Source organism: Bufo gargarizans, chromosome 1 (assembly GCF_014858855.1).
Source record: "Bufo gargarizans isolate SCDJY-AF-19 chromosome 1, ASM1485885v1, whole genome shotgun sequence".
In the NCBI taxonomy this organism is placed as follows: domain Eukaryota; kingdom Metazoa; phylum Chordata; class Amphibia; order Anura; family Bufonidae; genus Bufo; species Bufo gargarizans.
Window position 1 is genome coordinate 620321614 of NC_058080.1, and position 9369 is coordinate 620330982.

The window sequence follows — 9369 nt, forward strand, 5'->3', positions numbered from 1 at the left end:
GTCCTCATCAGGTAAACCAGAAGACCCCTCTCCAGAGAATGTCCCAAACTGCGGATGAAACCCATATGCACCAAAAAATGGTGACTTATCTGACGACGGTTATTTAAAGCAAACTCAGCAAGGGACAAAAAAGAACACCAATCCTCCTGATTCTCCGTCACAAAACAGCACAGATATGTCTCCAGATTCTGATTGACGCGCTCTGTCTGGCCATTCGACTGCGGGTGGAAAGCAGAAAAGAATGACAACCGAACCCCCAAGCGAGAACAGAAAGCCTTCCAGAATCTGGAAACAAACTGCGTGCCCCTATCAGAGACTATGTCTGAAGGAATACCATGCAATTTGACAATGTAATCAATAAATGCCTGCGCCAGCGTCTTAGCATTGGGCAAGACAGGAAAAGGGATGAAATGCACCATTTTGCTAAAATGGTCCACCACCACCAGAATCATAGTCTTCCCCGAGGAACGAGGCAGGTCTGTAATGAAGTCCATGGACAGATGTGTCCAAGGACTGAAAGGAATGGGTAAGGGAAGGAGAGGACCTGATGGCCGTGAATGAGGGACTTTGGCACGAGCGCAGGTCTCGCAGGCTGCCACAAAACCCTCAACCGACTTACGAAGCGCCGGCCACCAGAATCTCCGAGCTATAAGATCCACTGTGGCTCTTGCCCCCGGATGCCCAGCAAGGACAGTATCGTGGTGTTCCTTAAAAATCTTGTGTCTTAAAGTGAGATGCACAAACAACCTCCCAGGAGGACAAAGATCAGGAGCCTCTGACTGGGCTACCTGAACCTCTGCCTCCAATTCAGGATAAAGAGCAGAGACCACCACACCTTCAGCCAAAATGGGACCCGGGTCTTCAAAATTCCCACCTCCCGGAAAACAACGTGACAGGGCATCCGCCTTCACATTCTTAACCCCAGGGCGGAACGTGACAACAAAATTTAACCTGGAAAAGAAAAAAGACCATCGGGCCTGTCTCGGGTTCAGACGCTTGGCTGACTCCAAGTAGGCCAGATTCTTATGGTCAGTAAACACGGTAATAGGGTGTCTGGCTCCCTCTAGCCAATGGCGCCATTCTTCAAAAGCCAACTTGATGGCCAACAACTCCCTATCTCCCACATCGTAATTTCTCTCTGCGGAGGAGAGTTTCTTCGAGAAAACCATTTGGCAGGAGAGGGACCCTGAGACAAGACCGCACCCACACCCACCTCAGAAGCATCAACCTCAACTATGAAGGGTAGAGAAATATCAGGTTGTACCAAGATGGGAGTGGAAGCAAAACTCTCCTTGATATTAGAAAAGGCCTTACGCGCCTCTACTGACCAGGAGGAAAAATCTACCCCCTTTCTAGTCATATCAGTAAGTGGTTTAACAACAGAGGAATAATTCAAAATAAACTTCCTGTAATAATTGGCAAAGCCCAAAAAACGCATCAGCGCCTTCTGATTCTCAGGAAGCTCCCACTCAAGCACAGCGCGGACCTTCTCGGGGTCCATGCGAAAACCAGAAGCAGAGAGAAGAAACCCCAGAAATTGAATTTCTGGAACCGCAAACACACATTTTTCCAGTTTAGCGTACAATTTATTCTCCCGCAGGATGAGCAAGACCTGACGTAAGTGTTCCTTATGAGTTTTGAAATCAGGAGAAAAAATAAAAATGTCATCTAGATACACTAATACAAATTTCCCCATTAAATGATAAAAAATGCTGTTCACAAAATGCTGAAAGACGGCTGGAGCATTTATCAAACCAAAAGGCATAACCAAATTCTCAAAATGGCCCTCAGGGGTATTGAAGGCCGTCTTCCATTCGTCTCCTTCTCTGACCCTGACCAGGTTGTATGCACCTCTCAGATCCAACTTGGAAAAAACTTTAGCCCCAACAATCTGGTTAAACAGGTCCGGGATCAGAGGAAGCGGATAAGGGTCACGAATTGTGATACTGTTCAGCTCCCTGAAATCCAGACATGGTCTTAAAGAACCATCTTTTTTCTTAACAAAGAAAAAAACTGCGGCAACAGGTGACTTCGAGGATCGTATGTGGCCCTTTCTCAGACTCTCAGAGATATAAGCACACATAGCGACCCTTTCAGGTTGGGAGAGATTGTATAAACGAGATTTAGGCAGCTTGGCGTCTGGGGTGAGATTAATAGGGCAATCGTACTCCCTGTGCAGGGGCAAGTCCTGAACACCACTCTCAGAGAAGACATCTGAAAATTCAGAGAGAAAAGATGGTACAGTCTTAGTAGAAACCTCAGAAACAGATGTCGTGAGGCAATTCTCTCTGCAAAAGTCACTCCAACCATTTATTTGCCTCGCTTGCCAATCAATGGTGGGGTTATGTTTAGTGAGCCTGGGTAGCCCCAACACAAGAGGAGTAGGCAACCCGCTAAGGACGAAACATGACACATCCTCAACATGAGCATCACTCACAATCAAATGGATATTGTGAACTATGCCCTTTAACGATTTCTGAGAAAGTGGAGCGGAATCAATAGCAAAAACAAGTATATCCTTTCCCAAAGTGCATACCTGGAAACCATGTGTTATAGCAAATTGATTATCAATAAGATTGACAGTTGCTCCACTATCTACAAAAATCTCACAAAAAATGTTCTTGCTCTCTAGCGCCACCCTGGCAGGTAGGACAAAACGGGAATTACAAGCAAACGGAAAACCTTCAATTTCCGCATCAACCTTGCCAATGGTAACAGATGGAACATTTTTAAAGGATTTTTTTCTTTTAGTTTCTTTATTACTCTCAAAAGACTGTCTGAATCTCCTAGAGGGACAAACATTTGCCAAATGATTTATACCCCCACAACAGAAACAAACCTTCCTATGAGGACTGAATCTTCCACTGTCAGAGGCAATCAAACCGAGCTGCATGGGCTTCTGCTCAGAAGGGATTGAGAGTGACTGAGACCCCTGTGCACTGAATGAGACCGCCGCACTGTCCTGGGACTGAGTATGACAGGAAGGAGTGATCTCTCCTCTCTCTCTAAGACGCCTGTCAATACGAACGGCCCGAGACATGGCAGAGTCCAAGGAGGTAGGTCTCTCATAAAAGGCAAATGCATCTTTCAATCCTTCTGAAAGACCATGGCAAAATTGACTTCAGAGTGCAGCATCATTCCAAACAGTATCAGCTGCCCATCTCCGAAATTCTGAGCAGTATATCTCTGCGGATTGTTTACCCTGACATAAAAGACGTAGTCTAGACTCAGCCAGAGCAATACGATCTGGATCATCATATATCTGACCCAGGGCTAAAAAGAATTCATCCACTGAACGGAGGGGCCGTGCCCCCACCGGCAGCGAAATGGCCCAGGACTGAGTGTTATCCCTGAGCAGCGAGATGATGATCCCCACCCTTCGTTCCTCATCACTAGAGGACTGGGGAAGTAGGCGAAAATGGAGTTTGCAAGCCTGGCATCTCTCCCTGACTGCTCAGCCTATGCGAAAATCCCAATGGTAAATGATTGCATATCCTCGTACCTCGACTGTATAACACCTGAACACCCTATAATAGTGAGGGGACACGGCCACCGGCTCCCTACACTTGATACGGAGGGAGTCAGGGTCACCTGGGATCCCGCAAACAGAAAAACACAAATGAATGAACAAAACTTAACTGTAGAAGACTCAGAAGTAGGATCAGCATGCACACACTCCAGGAAGGAATATAAACCGCAAAGTGAAGCAGTCTGGGAAGGGATTTAAAGGTATGCAATTAGTGAAACTACATGAGAGCTGAGAGAAGCTAACGAGATGAGAAAATGAAAGCAAAACAAAGGGAAGCTCAAGGAGGAGGTTCTGAAAGACATCTGTCAGAGCTTCTCAGATGTCTGGTGGTGACAGACTGTCCTGAAGGGAACACCACCAAACAGTTGTAAACATAATGAGTGTAAGCCTCTGTTCATGTCCATTAGAAATCCTATCCAACAGGATTTGTGGATATATGTTTTAGGAGCATGTGTAAGTGACAAAGATCCCCTAGGCAAATTTAGAATGTTGGTATGGGAAAAACCTTAAAGTTCAGTTGCATATGTGGCTTCTACATCCTTAACTATAATTGACATGAAATATTTGGCCAATTTAAAAATATGAAGACAAATTGGCCTTAGGATCCATTCACATGTCCGTAGTGTATTGCGGATTCGCAAATTGCGAATCTGCAATACACCCAGCCGGCACGTCCATAGAACTGCCTATTCCTGTCCGCAATTGCGGACAATAATAGGACATGTTCTATTTTTCTCCGGAGCCGCGGACCGGAAGATTGGGGCCACTCTCCGGAAATGCGGACATCACACTGTGTGCTGTCTGCATCTCTTCCAGCCCCAGAGAGAATTAATGGGTCCGGACCCAGACCCATTCTACGGACATGTGAATGGACCCTTAGAGACAGGATTTTATACAGGAAAGCACTTTGGTGTTTTCCGTCCAGGATATTGTTCTTACATAATTCAGCTAAATAAGACAAGTTGTGACTCTGATAGTTTCTGACAGTTGGTTTATCAACCAAAATTATCAAAACGCAGATACCTAGTGATTGTGTGGAGATTTGAAACTCCGACCCAGGATGCAGGTAGAATGAGGTGGCCAATGTACCCTGATCAAGTACTGATGCCATTTGTTCCATTCTCACCTCCTGAGTGGGATCAAATCAGTAAGCAAAACAATGTCCGGTCACGACTAAGGAGGTCACTCCCTACATCCTTTGACTCACATGTATACATAGTTTCTGACGAATTTAAAGCTAAAAGTCAGATAGCTGCAGGATTTGAGTCATTAATTCCCACGATTAGTAGTAATAAAAAAAAATATAAAGTAGATTGGATTAACATCTCCATTGTCATCAACAGAGATTTGTGAATTACACCTGTGATACTGCGAAGGGAATGGCGGAACAACTGAGCTCTTTTCCAGTGATGACTCTACAGAACCAACTGGTCCTTGACAGCAGAAAAAGGAGGGGTCTACAAGATTGTTGGAAATTCCTGCTACATCTACATTCCGGACAACATTGCCCCTGATGGAAGGATCACCAAGGATCTGAAGAAACTGATGGACTTTATCAAATGAACTGACAGGAAAAATTCTGAAATGAATCACTTTATAGCCAGAACAATGTTTTGGGAACTGGTTCAGTGACTACAGTGTTTTTAGAATTTGGCTTTAACAGGGTGTTATATACAGTAGTTCTCCATTTTAGGAAAATTGTTGAATACATTCATGCCCACACTATGTAGATGTGCTGTGCCCCTGTTGTCACGAACTATGGATCCGATCGCTCCGGATCCCACAGCTGTGACGTAGTGGTCTGTGACGGAGTCTGCGCACACACAGAGACCTCACGTGACCGGGGTATTACAATTCGGCTAACACCCCTCACTACACTTCGGTAACTGCCACCACGTGGGTTCCCGGTCCACGAGCCGACTATCCGGGTCATTCACTATCCCACAGATTAGTGGATGATCCGGATATCACTTACTGACCAACCGCAGTCAATCACCCCCAGCTACAATTCCTAAATGCAATTTAACTAACTACCTGGTAACGTCTCTTCAAAGGCAAGGTACGTTGTTCAGCAGCTTAGAATATGGAAGACTTGGCTATTTAGATTTTATAATCTTTAATAAGCGGTAAAAAGCAGTGCATACAAGTCTAATGAAAATGACTACAAATCTACAGAATAATAACAATATAAATAATCACGACAGTTCAAATGAAAGGGAAAAAGATGAAAGAATACTTAGTTTCTCTGGAGGGTTTCAGATGGTCGTTTATATGTCCTTTTTGAATCCTTGCAAACCCCTTTTCAGTATGTATCAGGGGAGACCCTCAAAGTTCTTCTGATACAGGGATATGCCGTCAATGTCCAATTAAGTGTCTGGTGATGTTCCATGGGTCTCCCTCCTCTGTCCTTGTGCATGGATTTTTATGAACTCTCCCATGGGCAGGAGACTTACTCCTGTCAGCCAATGGTAGCAGAGTGACTGTCAATCCTAGGGAGTGGCCCCCAAGTGTTTTATGACCCCATCAAAGTTCAGTTCCTACAATGAGGATTATACTTAAGCCCGTATCTCCTTGATACATCGGCATATTTTTAAACACAATACATATTTGCGATCCTTATTTATTTACCTACAGAATGAGACCACACACGGTAATGCTGGGACCTGTAGTTCTTCTACCACCCATAGGTCAGCTAAGGAATCACATCCACTAGTCATATTTGATACCCAATTAACCACAATACTCTGTAGAGCCTGGATCTGGTGTCAGAAAGGGCATAAGTTGATTCATAAATGAAATATGAAAGTGGACTGGTTTTATGCCCAGAGCTAATTAAGGGCTATTAGCTCTCCTCAAACCAGACCTGGAAATTAATGACGTCACGCTCCAGCCAGGCTTGACAGCGAGCTGATCTTATCTTACCGGACAGGATGAGCTGGGCCTGGTATAGCTTTTATGACCTTTTATAGCTGGTCTCAAAGAGTAGTGGTAATAAAAGTGTCCATCTATATCATAGGCGACCCAGGCTTCAGGAAGATGAGAGTTCACAGTTTTTTTTTACATATGCCAGAAGCATATAAGATGGCTACCCAGAGGAATTATGTATGTATGCAGGCACACCTGTCAAAGGAAAAGATTATTCCATCCTGAAGTAAATATAACCTTGTTGATGTTTGCGGGGTAAATAGGACAAGGTGAAGGCAAACGTGAAAAGGAGTTGAGGGGACCTGGTGAAGCAATAAGGAAAGACCAGCTTTTCGCTGTTAAGGGCATTGGGAGAGTACCTCACTTTGCCTGTTCACCTTTTGGTCTATTTCCAGCAAAAAGGAAAGATTTGTGTGAGATAGGTTTTATTTCTCTCTCTATATATAATGTGAACATTCTGTAGTACACATTTTTGTCCACTAGACCGGACAAACTGGAGGTATGAGCCATGTGTGCATTCCTTTGTCTTAAGGTCACCAGGGGAGGAAGAAGGGAGGATTAGGTTGAAGTTTTCAAATCTACCTATGAACTTAGAGTTGAAGTTGCTGAAACCACTCCTATCAGGTTAAGGAGCCACCAGGTTAAGTTTATTTTCTTCTGGCTCAGGGGGATGAGAAGATGCTTTCATAAATCCAACTTTGTGTATCTGGTCTCATTATGAAAGTAGTATGGCGCGCACATACTTATACTTCTAACTGGTTTGGCACCACACAAAGAAGATGAGAATCGCATGAATTGCGATACCAGTAGCTTCATAGCGTTCCCCCGGGTCCACCATCTCAAGGGCATTGCCAGGAGACACCTGACCGATCCAGTGCTGCAGAGGGTATGGCAAAGCCCTGCAGAACATATCGGCTAACAGACGATCCAGCAAAGCAGTAGGACTCAGCACGTCAGGCTGTAGCCATTTTTGCAAGAGGTGAAGTAAGTTATAATACTGCCTCATAAAGAGGACGCATGGCTCGCCCTCATGTCATGACCCCTTCAAACAGCTGGGACTCCCAACAGTCTGATATTCATGGCCTATCCTGAGGATAGGCCATCAACATGCTAAAACTGGAAAATCCCTTTAAGGTTTCACATTTCCATATATAAAAGTTCCAAGTATACAAAGCTCCAGAAACGTATACTTTTTACGAAACATATTTATGACATAACCTTATTGTTTTATGGTCCTGCCAGCTGAAGGGACTTTGCTGTATACCCTATGGCGGGGTAGGCAACCTCCGGCATTCCAGCTGTTGTGAAACTACAACTCCCAGCATGCATACTTCCTCTGCTCTTCTCCGAACTCTCACAGAAATGAATGGAGCATGCTGGGAATTGCATACCTACCTCCCAACTTTTTGGACAGTCATAGAGGGACACTTATGGTTTATTGTGTGAAAGATCCAATTTTCCTGCATATTTATATACGTCAATAGTTTTTCTTTTGCACAATAGCGCAAAAAATTATCTGAATATTAAAATTTCTTAAATCCAAATTTCATGAAAAAATAATATGCAAGATGGGCTTTATATATATATATATATATATATATATATATATATATTAGGGGTGCAGATAAGGCGATCTGTCACAGACCGGGATCATCGAACGGTGTGTTGTCTTCCTGACGCTCAAGTTCGACACATCGCGGATCGGGTTGACAGATTACTGGGAGGGGCTGGAGAAGATCCAGCAGTCATGGTCCATATTAGAATCAATGACAAAGTTAGAGGTAGGTGGAGCGTCATTAAAAATTATTTTAGGGATTAAGGTCACAAGCTTAGGGCAAGGACCTCCAAAGTATTACCTGTACCACGAGCCACACAAGAAAGGCAGCAAGAGATTAGGGAGGTTAACAAGTGGCTCAAGAACTGGTGTAGGAAGGAGGGTTTTGAGTTCCTGGAGAACTGGGTCAACTTCTCTGTTGGCTACAGGCTCTATCGTAGGAATAAGCTGCACCTCAATGGGGAAGGGGCAGCCTGTAGAGAATATGGCTACAAGGTTGGACAAGTGTTTAAAGGGCTTCTGTCAGCCCACTAAACCCTTTTTTTTTTTTTCGTTAATATTAATCCCTACACTGCAAGCTCCCTGTACATATGCTAAATATTAATTTTCGTTCAGTAGATATTGTTAAAAATCAAGTTTTATCATATGTAAATTACCTTGCTACCAGCAAGTAGGGCGGCTACTTGCTGGTAGCAGCCGCATCCTCCTCTCATCATGACGCCCCCTCCGCCGTTTGATTGACAGGGCCAGGGAACGGGTTCGTTCTCTGCTGGCCCTGTTCGAATTCAAAATATCGCGCCTGCGCCGTACCTTTCTTTAATCGGTGCAGGCGCACTGAGAGGCGGCCTCTCTCCCGGCCGCTCCATCCTCAATGCGCCTGCGCCGGGTGTGGATGTGACGTCATCGGCGCAGGCGCACTGAGAGGCGGCCTCTCTCCCGGCCGCTCCATCCTCAATGCGCCTGCGCCGATGACGTCACATCTACACCCGGCGCAGGCGCATTGAGGATGGAGCGGCCGGGAGAGAGGCCGCCTCTCAGTGCGCCTGCACCGATTAAAGAAAGGTACGGCGCAGGCGCGATATTTTGAATTCGAACAGGGCCAGCAGAGAACGAACCCGTTCCCTGGCCCTGTCAATCAAACGGCGGAGGGGGCGTCATGATGAGAGGAGGATGCGGCTGCTACCAGCAAGTAGCCGCCCTACTTGCTGGTAGCAAGGTAATTTACATATGATAAAACTTGATTTTTAACAATAGCTACTGAACGAAAATTAATATTTAGCATATGTACAGGGAGCTTGCAGTGTAGGGATTAATATTAACGGAAAAAAAAAAAGGGTTTAGTGGGCTGACAGAAGCCCTT